The sequence below is a fragment of the Oculina patagonica genome, chromosome 8 (assembly GCF_052425735.1).
Source record: "Oculina patagonica isolate OP01 chromosome 8, crgOcupat, whole genome shotgun sequence".
In the NCBI taxonomy this organism is placed as follows: domain Eukaryota; kingdom Metazoa; phylum Cnidaria; class Anthozoa; order Scleractinia; family Oculinidae; genus Oculina; species Oculina patagonica.
In genome coordinates, this window is record NC_135765.1 from 12,397,479 (window position 1) to 12,414,708 (window position 17,230).

A 17,230-nucleotide genomic window follows, 5' to 3' on the forward strand; every position below is an offset into this window, starting at 1 on the left:
TCGACATTATAAAGAAAAAAAATTTACGAAGGTAACCGAGTTTGAAGTTTAAATCAAATTTTAAAGCGAAAGTTGTTGTATATTGTGCACTTTGGCTACTGTCAAAACCCTATTAAATTTATTTTGTGCATCTGAACGAGTTGAAATATAAGCATGCAAATGTGCAATGATGTTTTTCCCGCGCATTCGATGCCGGTTTGTGCGCGTCAGCACGTTGTTATTTTCGCTTGCTTTTTTTGTTGTTGTTGTTGTCTCTTCATTTGTTTTTGTTTTGTTTTGGCATGACTTGCGGAGAGGTTGTTTTCTAGGATTTCCTCTGAGAAGAACAATTTTTCTTTCAGGCATAAGTACTAAAGTAAGTTCAAACAAAATTGATCAGTAACCAGTTTTATTTGTTACTTAATTCTACAGACTCAACACTCATAGACGTACTAATTCTAGTTGTGCCACGTTCAATCAGTAGCATTTGATATGGTTACTGAATTGCAAACCTGAAAAAAAGAAAAAATAATAATGTTTAATTGGCTGGAAATTGTTCAACTATTATATAACTAAACATAAAAAGTTGACTAAACAAATGTGGCAACTTTGTTTTACGAAACCGGTTCGCTTGTCGCTTTTATACGAGAGTCCATTAAATGAGGACATCACTTGACCAAGAAGCTTAGAATCTGGCAATCACAGATGTAGACGCTACACGGAGCTCAGAGGTTCAACGCCGGCAGTAACTCAGACCAATTCAATGGCACAATGTATTTTAAAGGGGCTAGGTCAGGTAATTTAGGTAATTCTGTTTATTTTTTTTAATTAAAAGCTCTAAACTTCAAATAGGCAATGCAAAAGTCTTTAATTGGCAACATCACGGCCACATAACGAACAAGGATGATTTTTGACCATTTAAATGACAATTTACTTGATAAAAAGTCAGGCCGACGTTTTTCATGTTTACCCGAACACAATCGGCGTTTTATTATTCTCGAATTTGGCCCATCTGTGCAGCTTTTAGGCCCTTATGTGTTTCTTTTGAGTTCTTCTACAGTTTTAAGCCGTTATTGTGATATTTCAGTTATGTAATTCTATGACCAGTCGGTCAGCGCCGAAATTGCCTAAAATTGCGTGTCATAGCCCAGGTGAAGAACACCATGAGAGGGTTGGAAACGCTTGACATCGTTTTCGTTTAGAAATCCAAATCAGAGCGCTTTTAACTGATATTTTCTTTCTTATTGGTTTGCATTACGGGAGAATTAATTTGACTTGTGATCGTAGAATTCCCTGGGAAACATTTCCCTTCTTTTAATTTTCTTACTCGCAAGCGGACCAACTTACTTGAAGATGGGTTTTAAAAAACAGCATCTTTCTCGGCAGTTACTGCTGCAAAAATTCATACACCCCATTTCACATGCTGGGTCCATCACCAGGTCAGACCAACTTTCATCCTCAACCTGCTCAGGCATCCACTCATCTTTATAAAGTCCATCGCGGAAATCCCTTCCATAGTCACGAGAAACCGCTACCAAAAATAAAATTTTCAGCAAGTTAACTCATTACATTCACCGCGACTTTAACTCTCTTTTCAAGAACCTGTTCTTAGAGAGCATTATGATTTCTTAGCAGTGTCTTAAGCTTATACACCGTGACATTTCCGTTTTAGCAAGTATTGGGTAATCAATTAGAAGTGTTTGGTGTCCAGATCTGTATCCATTGCTTTTCGTTACAGCCTGGCCGTTTTGGCTTTAAACAAAGCATTCCTCACAGAGATAAAGTGACGGAAATAAAAATACCTGATTTTGTTTCAACTAAAAACTATATTCTTTTCAAAATCTCAGCCTCGGGTTTATTCTTAAAATATTCTTAAAAATTCGCAAATTTCAGCCTCAATTTTCTTATAAAACTAGATTCTTATAAAATAAAAAAAGAGTGTAGTTAACTTAAGCCCTTGTGGGATCGAGCAATTGAATCGTCAGTCCCCCTGAAAGGAATATTTTGTTCTTTCCAGGCCACCCTCCCCTCCCCCATAACATATAAGGATTCCCACAGTTTTTTATATACCTGGGTGATGATCTTACCTGTTCGACGATATGATCGTGATGTTGCAGCCACAACAAGCAGCGCCAGAACAACAAAGCAAATTCCCTTCATTGCGAAACGGTAAGCAAATTAGATGATCAAGAAGAAACTACGGAAAGGTAAAAAGACAAAAGTCAAATATAAGTTAATATAAAATAATTAGAGTAGTACGCGTGCGCTCATTGGTTGATAGGTGTGTTAAGATGAGGGTAAGTATACACGGTTGTGACGTCATGCTTTCTGTTTTCCAGTACGATTTGAAAACATTTCAAACCTTTCGCAAGAATCCTAAAGTAATTTCAAGTACAAATAAAGAGGAAATTGAGAAAAAAAATGCTAACTTTTGTTTGGGGGTTTGTACAAAAATACGATTGTCCAAAGCGCGTGTTCAAATCTATTTCAATCAAGTAAATAAAGAAAATTCCGTTCTTGTTTTAAATAGTTTTTGAGACTGAAATATGTTATAAAGGCAATAGAGGACTCGGAGGGCTGCGAGAACTCTTGAAAGTTATGCCAACCCGAGACGCAGTCGAGGGTTTCAACTGCGATTGTGGTAAATGTATGTATTTAATTTGCCAACTATTTACTGCACTTAAAGTACTATGGAGCTAAATAGCTGACAACAAGAGCTCTTGCTGATAATCATTATTGCATGTTTATTCTGTTATCTTGTCATAAACTTATCGAGTAACTGAATTATCTCCTGTAAAATTGTTTTAAACAAGAGTGAAACTTAATCAGAATTATAAGGCGTAGAATCTCTGTTACATTTCCTTCACGTCGAATACAATTAAAGGGACAGTATCACAAGAATCACTCCCAAAAGTCAAAGTCAAAAGAAATATTTATATTAAAGGAAACCTTAAAATAATGGCCGAGTGATGTTAAAAATGACTATAACAGTCCACTAAAGTTACAAAAGAGGTATTGTCATGAGTTTACAGGCATGAGATTTCAAACAAAAATTGAAAACGTCTGGCAGACGTTTTCAAACTTAACCCATGTGACATGGATAAATCGTTAAAAACTAAATACATTTTGCTCTCCTTTGAAATATTCACGTAATATCGTCACCTTGGTGTTCCAGGCGTATCTTATAAATGAGTGAAGCTATTGAGGCATAATTTTAGCTCCGTTACGGCGAAAATGCATCAAAATCGCCATGATTCTGCCCCTTTAAGTGTCACACCAAAGGAGGGAGGTAGTTAAATTTAACGAGTTTTATTTTGACCGAGACAAATTTAAGCGAGTACTAAATTTAGCTATTGTCGCCCAACTCGCTAAAATCGCTAAAATTAGTAGCCGCTAACAATAATAATCTTAAGGTAAAATCAGCAAAACAACTATAGCGTAGAATCGCGTTTCTTCATGGTTTACGGCAAAAACTATGCACCGCGCACTTATGTGCGTTTGTGTGCTTACTAAAAATAATTATTTTGCGCGCCAAAATATTTTTCACTTTAATACTGGACTACGACAATAACAATTCAACTGTGACTGAGTTTTTAATGCAGAATAGCGCAAAGTACGACCTGCAACTTATTTCCGGACTTAAAGCAAATGATACAAGCACAAATAGTCGATAACCATCACTATATGTTTGTTATCTTATCAAGTTGCCCACATAAATTCTCAACATGCAGATAAAATATGCTTTTCCCGCGCACTCGCCGTTTGTGCGCGTCAGTGCGTTCGTTTATTTGTAAAGAAATATATCTTAAATTTAACACGTTTCTTTAGCTCTCGTCTTTCGAAATTAGCTGTTCCCGTGCGTTTAAAATTTAGTTTAAATAAGCTGTGCTTAAGATTATTTGCGGCGCCACAATGTCAACTTTGTCAGTGATGCACTGCGCTTCGTGAACGACGAATTTCACGAAGGAATGAAACTATGTTAAGTCAAGGATTTACTTGCATGGCTCAGAAATTACAATAGACAGATTAAAAAGGTTCAACTTAGGTTCCGATATCACAGTTCACTTTCTACTCATCAGCTTGAAATGTACCAGCCTACCTGCAGAAGCTCAGAAGTCCTGACGCGTTTGTGACAATCAGTCGAATGCTAGCTTATGAAAAGTTAGTTTTTTTATTTACAACTGAAATGAATTCATCAGTAATCCGCCTACTTACTGAGGGGCAATTTAATTGGTTGAACCCAATCATTACCATTGTCTCGATATATAAATTGTCTCTTTTGTTCTGTCGAAATATCCATGGTTAATAAAACGCGGGAGAATAATTTTAGAGAATAATTTTGTGTTTTTCGCCCATATTGAACTCTTCTTAAATAAAAAGAAATGTGTCGTCGAACAAATTGGATGACATGCCGAATTGCACTCACAGTACTGCAGACATAAAAGTTTTGTAAAACTTTTGAAAAGTGTAAGTCTATAAACGTTGAATTAAACGTCGGCGGTTCCACTTATCCGTTCTTTGTCCTTTGAATTTTACTGATACTGAAGGGCGGTAGAATATTCTTAAGCTTCGCGCTCTTTTCGCGCGCATTGACACATGATGATTAGGAAAGAATCTCGCGTAACCGTGTAATCTGGTATTTAGTTAACGCGAACAAGTAGGGAGGTCGAAGTGCTCGCGATAAGAAAACGAATAGAAAAGAGAAAACCTCCAGAACTAGGTCAGAGTAACTCTGAGCTAGCTATAAAAAATTTATGAAAACTACTAAATAAATTATGCTTAATTATCCCATGCAAATTAAATTGTCTTAAAACAAGAGTGGTACTTATAGTGCACGGAGCACAGGTTTGTAAATGTCACTACTTTGCAATAAACCATGGATAAAACGTGATTCTATTCTGCATTGTGGTTTATTTCGCTGATTTTAATAAAAGAAAGCGTTTAAGCGTTTAAGCCATCCACATCTTAATGCCACTTAGTTCCATGGATCGATATTATCAGGCGAATTAACGGACCAAAACCAAGCTTCAAGGTGACGAAAATTAGTGCCAATGTCCAGAAGTGTTTATACAAACATACGAAGATCGACAATATTTGTCCTGTTGTTTACTGAATTCTGGACTCTTTCATGGGATGTCTGAAAGCTTTTTATGGATCAGGAGCAAGTATTCATTAAGAAAAAGCAATATTCTGTTAATCAACGCCATAATATTGGTTTGGTTTGATGGCAACGCTAAAATTTTCGTGTTCAATGGCTGTCACGCAATCTACGGCAAAATGTTACTTGGATCTCGCTTTAAAGGAATACATCCTGCAGCCAAATCATAAATCATTTGCCAAGAAACCATAGCTATTGTTTTTTTTTAAACTTGTCGAAGGCGTTCAAACGGCGAAATCCGGATAATGAGATCGACAGCAGCAAGAAAACCGTAATTGTATGGTACTGGCCTGGGAGTGTGAAATCGGCCGAAGCGACAAAAACAGTGAACCGCTAAAAAAATATATTCGCTGGTCCAATTTCAACACTGGCTTAAAACATTTTCCTATGTATGGTGAGTAACTTGCAGTTTGTTTTATATTTGTATCTTCCCGGACCCTTGAGAAACTGGAATTCGAAAATGCCTAGTTTTGCGACTTTTGAAAATGTCGGGAAACATGCCTTCTTAGTTTGCATGCAGATCGTGAATGATATACAGAGAAGATTTGTTCTAGTATGCATTTAAACAATTAAAGGACAAGTGTTATGTTGATGTAAATTGGAGTCGGTTGCTTGAATAAATAATAAATAATAATAATAATAAGAATAATTTCTATAGCGCTATTTAGCTAGTCTTTCATAGCGCTTTACAATCACTATGCTTAAAAATAAAAATAAAATATAAAAATACCTAACTAAATTAATCTATTGAGCTAAAATATCTATACATGCAGAGAGTGAAGTTTTAAAAGTTAAAAAATTAAAAACTAAAAATATCATGATTATTTAACTGGACTTAAAGTAAACATGTATAAGAAATAAAAATTAAATGTCATAGGCTTCTTTAAAAAGATAAGTTTTTAGGTTCTTCTTAAAAATGTCTTCTGATGCCGATTTTCGGATGCTTAGTGGCAGGTTGTTCCACAGCCTTGGCGCAGCAGTGCTGAACGCCCGGTCTCCGTAGGTCTTGAGTTTAGCCATGGGCTCAGTTAGCAGTTCTTGGCCACTGGAACGTAGTGACCGAGAGAACTTTCTAAAACTTAGCATACTAGAAACATAGGATGGTGTTTTGTCGTTGAGTGCTTTGTAGACTATTAACAGTAGTTTAAAAATAATACGGAATTGTACAGGTAGCCAATGTAGCTTAAACATTATTGGGGTAATAGAATCATATTTTCTTGTTAACGTGACAATGCGAGCAGCTGTATTCTGAACACGCTGTAATTTACAAATCAACTTTTTCGGAATACCATACAGAATTGAGTTGCAATAGTCGAGCTTGGAACCAATAAAAGCGTGAATGAGAATTTCCGCAGAGTCCTGAGTGAGATATTTGCGAATCTTTGATATGTTCCTGAGATGGTAATTTGCCTCATTACATATCTTTTTCACATGTTGTTCCATACAAAGGCAATTGTCAATGATGACTCCTAGGTTGCGTGCAGAAGACTTAGGGGCAATGTACTCATCTCCAACCCGAATATGTTTAAGATCAGGGCAATGTCGAAATTTGGAGCTAATGACGACTAGTTCAGTTTTGTCCTGGTTAAGTTTCAATAAGTTGTTACACATCCAACGATCTATTTCTTCAACACAGCGTTCAACACGCAACTTTGCTTCTTCAAGGTCAACACAGCAATCAGTCTTGAAGGATATATAAAGTTGCGTGTTATCAGCATACAGATGATATAGCACGTTGTGCTGCTTGATGATATCAGCAATTGGTGCAGTGTAGATGAGGTACAGCAGTGGGCCCAGTACTGAGAGATATACGCTGCTACAGGTTGACCTAAAATCACAACTTTTGTCACGCCACTGGGGCAATTTTTCGGGGGGGGGGGGGGGGTGGTCTGTTCTCGAAAACAATAAAGTCAATCAATCAAAAAATGTTACCATGGTTACTAGTTAGGTAAGGCCTCCATACCGTATAAATATGGTGGAGATCGGCCGACCCCCTTCTTCCGACATTTTGCAATATTGCCTGGATCTCCCAGTCAGAAACTCTTAACAGTCAATTATTCTACTCGTGCATGATAAGCTGTGGTACTTTTGCACCTATGCGAGGTTAGTCATTCAGGCACGTCTGACACAATCGGGGCAGGAAAAATTGAAAGTTTTATCGGGACATTGAAGACAGAGTTTGTTACAGTGGAATCCCGATATAACGATCCTCGATATAACGATATTCCCGACATAACGGTGAATATTCTATGTCCCGGCAAAAGTTACAGTAAAATGTATGGGACGGGACCCCGATATAACGATCTTCGATATAACGATATTCCGATATAACGATGAGAATTTAGCGGACCGAACGTAAAATTCCTCCCGATATAACGATATAATCAGTACACGTGCACAGTCACAATGTATTTGCAAAACATCGAATTTAATACAATAACATTACAGTTATTGGGTGATCTCTAATATTTCTGTATTATAACAGCTTTGTACGATGATAAACGAAAATGATACTGTGTACATTTTCTAAGCCTGTTTACCAAAATTATTCTCTTTATCCTCCTTTAATATGAACTGGTAAAAAGTACTTGTTAGCTTTATTCCGATAAATTTATGGCCATATCGTTATATCGGGAGTTTCGATATAACGATATAATTTTACTACTCCCTTGGCATATCGTTATATCGGGGTTCCACTGTAGAAGGGGAGATCGGGGGGGGGGGGGGTGTAGGGCAGTTATGGATTTTAACAAGAGACGGGAACTTTGAGAAAAATCAACGAAGCAAAACTGTTTTCTTTTGCTAAGCAGATGAATAGCTGCTTATCCTTTGGAATTGCCGCGACTGATATTATTAGGAGTTCTTAGGATGTTAAGCAAATTTAGTCTCGCTTTAAATGAGAAAAAGAGGAAATATCGAGTAGTACCTAATTACAGATCTACACCGTGGAAAACACATTGAATACATGAATAGAAATAATTGGCTTTCTAAAAAATGTAACAGATTTTTACAGCTCCACCTATCATATCTTTTAAGAAAGTGAAATCTTTAAATGATATGCTCGTTAGAGCAAAAATATAAAAGGTTCTCAAATGTTTCACACGGTAGAGATTGTGCGGCCTGTCACGCCTTGTTACCCGTAAACGGTAATTTCATACGTAGGATTATAAAGATGGCCATGTAATCTCTTATTCTTTAAAAAAATTCGGATCTCTACCTTCTTTCCTCCAAGTTTTAGATATATTAAATTCTAGCGCGCGGTTTGGGACTAGCACTAAATGCGCGCCTGCAATATCATTTTTGTCAATGCAGTTGTCATCCCCACCAAAACTTCACCATTAAGCCGGCATTAATTACCAAACGCCTCAATATGGCTTGCCACCAAAAACCGCCCTCAGAAATACCTTAGAAACTGCTCTAGATCTGTAGTTAAAAAGGATCCCCCTAACCTTTTCCAGATCGGGGGGAAGTGCCACCCTGCGAGCAGAGCCCTTTCTTTTCCACTGATATACTTTCCAAATCTCAACCGCATCTAGGGAAGTTACGAGAGGCTCCACTTATAGGGTGGGAAAGTGCCCGCGCTGACTTTGAACGCTTATTACTTTTTCAAGATTCAACCAAACACTGCCAAACTTTGCGAGTTTGTCTAAACTTTATCTGGAAGTAACTTGGAAGGATAGGTTGTTGTGTTGGGATCTTGACGTTACCATGGTAACGTCATTTTGACAAACGTGTTTCCACAAATTGGTAATTTATGTTTCCCTACCTATAGGGTGGGCGCTTATTCGAGGTGGGCGCTTATTTGAGGTTGGGTGGTTAAAATGAATAAATACGGTATTTTCACCTTTTTAGGTTTTTTTTGCACCGCTTTATTAATTTTGAGTACTTTTCAGTAATTTTGGGTGGTTTTGTGACGTTTTGAAAAAAAAATCGGCGGATCCGGAAGGCGGCTGTTTTGACAGCATGATTTTATTGTCACGTGATGTGACGTCATCATCACAAGACGTATACCAAGAGATAGATTCTCGGACATACTATATATCCTCTAATTTTCATTATGATTGCTTAAATATTCTGGAAGTTGTGGAGGGGGAGGGGCGGCCTGAACGAGCTGAAATATTAGCATGCAAATGTGCTATGATGTTTTTCCCGTGCACTCGATGTTTGTGTGTGTCAGAACGTTGCTATTTTCGCTTGTTTTTTTTTTTTGTTTATTCGTTTGTTTTTGCTTTGTTTTGGCATGTCTTGCGGAGAGGTTGTTTCCCAGGATATAGTCTGAGATGTAAACAATTTTTCTTTCAAACATAAGTAATAAAGTAAGTTCAAACAAAATTGATCAGTAACCAGTTATATTTGTTACTTTATTCTACAGACTCAACACTCATAGACGTACTACTTTTAGTTGTGCCACGTTAAACCAGTAGCACTTGATATGGTTACTGGATTGCAAACCTGAAAAAAAGAAAAAAATGTTTAATTAGCTAGAAATTTGTTAACTATTATATAACTAAACATAGAAAGTTGTCTAAACAAATGTGGCAACTTTGTTTTACGAAACCGGTTCGCTTGTCGCTTTTATACGAGAGTCCATTAAACGTGGACATCACTTGACTAAGAAGCTTAGAATCTGGCAATCACAGATGTAGACGCTACACGGAGCTCAGAGGTTCAACGCCGGCAGTAACTCAGAACAATCCAATGGCACAATGTATTTTAAAGGGGCTAGCTATAGGTCAGGTAATTCCGGTAATTCTGTTTATTGTCTTTAATAAAAAGCTCTAACCTTCAAATAGGCAGTACAAAAGTCTTTAATTGGCAACATCACGGCCACATAACAAACAAGGATGATTTTTGATCATTGTAAATGACAATTTACTTGAAAAAGACGGGCCGACGTTTTTCTCGTTTTGAAACAGAGGCATAGAGTAACTCGGAAAAGGCCTATTACTCCCTTATAAAAGGCCTGTTTTAAGTCTATTCCAATCGTAGGGGGAGAACTGAAAGAGCGGGATGAGTAATCAGCGTCAGCTTTTAGTAAACACCAGCTCTTACATGAAGAGACTCGTATTGCCAGTCTCCCTAAATGGAGTCCCAGGGGGGTACTCCGGGGTCCAAGTGACGGGGATGTGCGAAGGATTTTTTTGGGGTCGAAATTTTCGATTCCGGGATTTTTTTGGGTAGGAGAATTTGGCAGGTATTTTTTGGGGTGACTTGATTTAAATATGGGATTTTTTTGGGTATTAAAATCAAACTAAAGTGCCTTGGCGCGGACTTGGCAATTAAGGGGTAATTTGATTTTTTTGGGCGTTTTTTTTTTTTGGTCCAGGGATTTTTTTGGGTAATGTCGGGAGACTTAGGGATTTTTTTGGGTCCTGAGTTTTGCCTCCATTCGATCATCCCCGTCACTTTGATCCCGGAGTACCCCCCCCCCCCCCCTGGGAATGGAGTACTTTGTCCTTTGCAGGCTACCTCCCCAGCCCCACAATTTTTTTCAGGCTGCTCGTAGTCAATTATACACAAGTTGCACTGGGAAAGAAACGTGAGAGGAACGCACTGTGAGAGAAACGTGCCTTGCTTAAGAACACAACACCACCGTGACCCGTTTGTTTTTAACTTCTACGTTCGGTATGGAAATATTATATCGTTCTTTGTAAACGATCATTCCGCCCTATTGACTTTTATTCCTTAGTCAGTCTTGACGAAGACGAGTGAGACAAATTTAACCTCGGAAAAATCCTGAAAAACAGAGTACAACTTTCAATTTTTCAAAGATGTTTACAGAAAATGCACGTGTCCAAGATGATCTACAGGCACGTTAATTTCTAAAGGGCTTTTAAGCGTTAAAACGCTTTCAACAATCAGCTTTCTAAACCGTGGACACGTTCTGTACGACACGTTTAGAATCCAAGAGGTATCTGAATCGTCAAATGACGGAGATAAATAGATCTTACCTGTTCGGCGATATGATCGTGATGTTGCAGACACAACAAGCAGAGCCAGAACAACAAAACAAATTCCCTTCATTATGAAACGATTAGGTAGATGATCAACAAGAATCTAAAGACTGGTGAAAATACAAACATAAAATACAAATTAGTGATGGGAATACTTTTTGGAGCACATCACACGTGGAACTCCGATCCTGCAGAACTTTTTAGCTTAAATTTCATTCTGGGCTAAATTATTTCAGTTTTTCGATAAAAATTACTGTATTACTTGAATTACAACTCCCTACAGTGTTTGCTTTCTTTGAATTCTTAAACTGCAATATTCCTTTCTGAAAGACCTCAAAATAAAATCTAGTCTGATATATTGTAGCAAATTGTCGAAGAATAGCTTTCAACAAGCAGCCAGGAAGAAAAAGAGATTCGTTAGGTCTCCGGGAAACTGCCGGAAAACCCGGGAGAGTTGCCACAAATGCACATTGCAGTGGAAATGTGTGGCGATGTTTTTCCTGCACACTCTAAAGGTTGGTTTTCATATAATCGATATAACCCCGATCGTTTCTATCGCCTCTGTCACTTCAAAAAGTTTTCTTGCGATCGGGACGATTATATAAGAACATTACACAGACGGTCGCTAACGTCTGAGGCGATTAGGGCGATCACGATCGCTTGGATCTTGTGCTCCAGATTATTAATGTTGCCAGGGTAACGAAGTTTATCATCATTTGGCTAGCTTTAAAGAAACGCCCAAGACGCGGAGGTCTAAACTATTTTAATATATATAAAAAGATTTGCTTGCAAATTACAATCGGCACAAAGGTATCGTACTTCCATGAAGTCTCTTCACCCCCACCCCCTCCCCCAAGAAACTCCTAATCTTGTTCCTTCTGGCCTAACACTCCGGTATACAAACTACAGTCTCGAGATTGTATTCAATAAATCTGTTGAACCGTAACTTTAGTCTTCGTTTATGAATATTCCCTTGTATGACAGAAAATCACTCTTGATTTATTACGAGGGAGAAATAACGGCGACTTGCATGCTACTCGGTGCACGCGGATCGAGAATGCCTGAGACAATTTGATCTCTTTTCTTCGATATACATGCCACTGGAAAAAATCTTCACAAAAAATTGTTCTGAAACCTGCGTAGATGAGTGCAGATATATTACAGTCAACACTGGAAGACTATTCTGATTTGCCAGTAGGCCAGTTCAACCAAATGTGAGATTAGTCGACTCTCGTTAGAAACTCACTTAATGAGTTTGTGATGAAAGCTGACAAGCAATCGCGAGCTCATAAGCGCCCAACGAGGAAATGCAGTCAAAGTCTTGGAAGGTCGTTGTATTGTTGTAAGTTGTTGTGTTCGTTTATCGCTGAGGGCCTTTTAAAGGGATAGTTGTATTAACCAACACAATTAAATCTTTTCGGATTTTCTAGCTGAATGTTCAAGTGGCAGAATTTTTGGGGGACTAAATATCTCATTACCCGAATTTGCAAGCCAAATCGTTGCCGACGATTTCCCGTACACAAAACAAAATATTTACCGCCGAAAACAACAAGTTTTATATTTCCATACTACGAAGGTTCGAAGACACATCTCACTAAAGAAAATCTAAGGGGATAACAGACCTTCCAAACAGATATTTATCGTAATGGTCCGTTGGGTGCCCATAAAAGCTACACACGCTGAGGACAACACCCATATAGTAAATTACAGGTAAATTCTTCATTACTTCTTTCTCTCTTTGAACAATTTGGTTTGTGCAATAGGCGAGTTAAATTTCTGATGTCTTTAAACACTTAGTCCGAAATGTTCGATTATGTCTTGCTTTCATTTCGCGACGTTGAGGCAGTATGCTTCCTTCCCGCCCTTTCAAATCTCTGATACAACCCTTTGATACAAATTATCCCGGGAAAGAAACGTTAGCATAGCCGAGCCCCTTATTCTCTGATAATAAAACGAGAACTTGCCGGCGGAAGAAATGTAAAGTTACTTAAATACCTTAGCTTGACGAGTCACTGATCTTCAAGACCAAAGTTTCGTGATACGTTAGATCCGCACTGATTGCAACAAAGATCCAAATGAATCAAAGGTATTAATGCATTGGGTTTTATTATTAGTATGACCGCGACATGACAACTGGGTCTATTAAGTGATTGATGCTTTCAAATGATTTACTGTCCTGGGGCGATGGATTCATTGAGGCCCTGTTAGGGTAAATTCCGACAGGCGACACGGCTCTGAAACGGCGACATGAAGAAGCTGAAATGACGATGAACGACAGGATGCTCCCGTGAAATAACGACAGCGACAAAGAAAACAGCAAAATAGACAGCGACATTAATAAATTCACTCCACGTTCTCTTTGTACCGGCTCAGAATAAAGGAAAACATGTCTTAGCTACTTCAGTTTTTCAAAATTTTCTGGGGGAGCATGCCCCCAGACCCCCCTACGAAGGTGACTCCTTCGGCTTCCCAAAAAACCTAGAACGCTGTCCCAAATCAGAGTCAAAGTCTCGCTCTTTCCCAACAAATCTAAATGAGAGATCCACGAATAGGGAATATTATGATGACAAAATTATGAGAACGCATTATTTCGTGTTATGCACTCCGGACTCGAACATTTCCTACATTATATGGACGAATTCGAAATTCCGACAGCGACATGCGAACCTTTTGAAATTGCGACGAGAAAAGGTTTGAAATTCAGACGGGGGACATGAAGACCCCCCCTAACAGGGCCTCTTCATTGAAGCTTAAAGTTTGTTGATCTGTACGTGAAGCATCGATGAAATACAACGTTGACTTGTACCCGCTTACTTATTGTTTTATGACTAACGCTTTTATGCGGTTTGCACCAGTGGACGTTTCAACTGAGCGCGAAAAGAAACGTCCGTGATAGACAGCTATTAATATCACCCAGGGTAAAGGGGCGTTCTTCATAGACAGAGCACTATAGATCCTAATCTTTGTGCGGATTGACAGTTCCTCTGTTTGTGACTACTGATAGCCCGGGTTGATAGATATTAAAAAAATAAATGATGTGTGTCCACGTTTGCATATTTTAAACACTTATTCTCTAGGTAAAATTCAGGGGGACCCAACAGACAATATCTGTTTGGAAGACCTATAATTGCCTACGATTTTCTGATTAAAGTCGAATGAAAATCTGAAGATTTCTTTAGCTAAAACATCCGTTACATGGGCAAAGTAATGCCTTTTGTTTTCGGAGAGAGAAAATATGTCGTTTGGGGTACGAAAACAATGGCCAGCAACGATCTTCCAGAAGGCAACAGCGGCTCGTAAATTCGGGTAATAATATTTCGTTCCCTAAAATTTTCTGGAGTTTGAACGTTCAGCTAGCGTGTCCGAACAGATACAAATCGCACAAAAGTCGCATGAAAAGGACACTTATAACGTAAAAACGGTGTTCCGACCCCTATATTAAAATTTTTTCGTTGGGTTCCCCTGTAGAATTTTCAAATGTTTTTAAATTCTTTTTAGTTATGATACCTATTAATATCACCCAGTCAGGGTAAAGTGGCGTTCTACAAGGACGAAACCAGCAGTATAGATCCTACTCTTTGTGTGGTTGGACAATACCTCTGTTTGCGACTACTGATAGCCTGGGCTGATAGATATTAAAAAAATAAATGATGTGTGTCCACGTTTGCATATTTTGAACACTTCTTCTCAAGGTAAAATTCCAAACTGAACTTAATCGTTTTACCAATTCATTTTCAATTTTTTAGCGCTCTTCGCTATAGGGTTTTTTCCTTGTTCTGATCAAAAGGGTTACGTTGATCAACGACAAACGCGAATAAGTGATTATCATTTACAGTTAATTTAGAGAAATCGTGACTATTTCCTCTGCTATGCATGGTTTGCTTAATAAACAATCGAAAACAACAAATTGTCGAGACATTTTTTTGAGTACTTAGTAATTAATATTTTCATTTTTAATCTGTTAAGATCGACCTTTCATCTATCCGTTACACTGTCCTCTTCGTTTTTCCTGTGCACATCTTCGAATTGATAATAAACAATAAACAATCCTTTGCCCACTTAGGGCTAATGGCCATAAGTATAACTTATTCTGTGCCTGAAGCTTTCTAAGCTCAAGCTGCATGCCACCGACGGAGAATCTATTTGTTTGGCAAATTAACTCAAGCATCGCCCGCCTATCCTTTGTTTATAACCACCTGAGGAAACATTAATTATTAAAGTCCTTTAATTAATTTTAAGTGAGTCGAGAAAAGATTGTTGTTCTTATCATTTTAATTTAGACACCTTTCAGATTTTACACCCTTGATTGAAATTCCACAAATCGAAAGAGCACGATGATGAATCATACGTACGTTGAAATCTCATTGCAACTGGTGAAAGATAGGTGCCATCCGGGAAAGAAAAGAACCACATTACAGAAGTCACTGAGAAGTTAGTTCCTCTCGGAAATTTTCCAGTGGACTAAAATAAAACGTCGTGTTCCATTTACATCCCATCTGGAAATTTTTGTATATGGTACACAACCTCGGTGTTTATTCAATCTATTTCTCTCAATACTTCCATACTTCAACTGTATGCCACCGACGGAAAATCTATTTGCCCGCCAAATTAACTCAAGCATCGCCCGCTAAGCCATTGTTTATAATCGTCCTAAAATTAGAATGTTCACCAAAGGAAACTTTAATTAATAAAGTTTCAGAACTTTCCGTGGGGGCTCATCCTCGGTGCAAAAACCGTGAAACTTACCTGAGACGTAAAACACAGAACGATCAAGACAACATAAAATGAAAAACATCGAAAGCAAGAAACAATAGTTCACATGTTCTTACACCGAGGTAAACCATCCGTGGGGTGGTGGTTTAACACTCAACACGTCAAACATTCCAACATTTGAATAACAAAGTATTCGGGTTTTGCCCCATGGCAAGTCCAAAGTAACACTCCAAATTAGATAGCACGCTTCTAACACCAAGAAAGAAGAATTTTTCATTTCTGCAGAATGCAGAAGCTAGCCTTGCCTAAGAGAGTTTATTAACCAGCTAAAGCAGCTAACCAACCCTTAGATAGCATGCTCGCAGACTACAGTCATAAAAGCCGCAAATGGTACATCTAGAAAAACTTAGCCTAACGTTTTAACTTCGCCGTGAGTAATCTATCTCATCTTTTGCTAGTCTAAAACCACCCCTGTTCTTTACAGTTTCTTTGCGGTTTTTTTTTTTTCAAACTACGCTAACTAATATTTTGTGTCGGGTAGCAGCTCTCACGAGGTCTGACATGAATGGCTCGCTACCCTTGGCCTTCGATAGAATGATCATAGAACAAACAATAGCAAAATCTCCCCCAGAGCTAATCCCTTCTGCTCGAAAGAACGAGTAGAATTACCAACTTGCAAAAGCTGCTACACTGATTATTTTGAGCATTAGTTTGGTTAGGAGATGATTCAATAAGATGACGGCTTGCTTAAGCCGAAAGAAACACTTCTGTGGTATCATTTGCGCAACAGATAAGGGAACAAGACTCGTTTTTAATTTTATGCCCTTTATTGAAATTTCACAAATCGAAACAGCGCGATGAAGCTGAACTGATGAGTCGTACGTGCGTTGAAATTTCAATGGAACAGGTGAAAAAGGAGCAAAATAGTACAGGGAACACGAATTTCCATTCGGAGTGTGTCAACCGGGAAAACAGGGACTACCTTTGTTCCCTTGGTTTAACTCAAAACGTCGTGCTCTATTTACATCCCGACTGGAATTCTAGAATGTGGTGTAAAAACAACATCGACGTCCATTCAATCTATTTTTCTAAAAACTTTCATACTTCAATTACTTCAATAATAAAGGACTGTAGCGATTCTTATGTATGCCCTCAGAGGAAATTAACTCCGAGCGATGATGAACTTATTTTTGGTTTGTTTTGTTTTTGTTGAGTAACATTTTATATGTCGTACTGGACTTCCACTCAAATCTTTGAACTAGACCACTATGGAGGTACGACTCGTTAAAACTTTTTAAGTCTTTTTAAGCGAGCAGGATTTCGTTTGAAATCCTAATTAACTCTACACATACATCAGTCGCGGTAGGCAAAATAAAACAATTGCTTCTTGCTCGTTTTCAAAGATTCCGTCCTTGAAATAAGTGCA

At 38.2% G+C, this 17,230-nt stretch overlaps 1 long non-coding RNA gene across 3 annotated transcripts; it reads right to left on the bottom strand.

Annotated features, from left to right (window-relative positions):
• Window positions 1-371: 371 nt before the first annotated feature.
• LOC144664378 (uncharacterized) lies at window positions 372-13,177 on the bottom strand. Of its 3 annotated transcripts, none has more exons than XR_013572773.1 (4): window positions 13,087-13,177; window positions 11,089-11,201; window positions 1,327-1,510; window positions 372-491 (listed from the first exon to the last, which is right to left on the bottom strand). It is a non-coding gene; the product is annotated as an uncharacterized LOC144664378 (long non-coding RNA). The 3 variants fall into 3 exon arrangements; XR_013572775.1 differs by lacking the exon at window positions 11,089-11,201 and adding an exon at window positions 2,067-2,176 and having other exon boundaries at window positions 13,087-13,160; XR_013572774.1 differs by lacking the exons at window positions 11,089-11,201; window positions 13,087-13,177 and adding exons at window positions 2,067-2,176; window positions 4,079-4,151.
• Window positions 13,178-17,230: the final 4,053 nt, after the last annotated feature.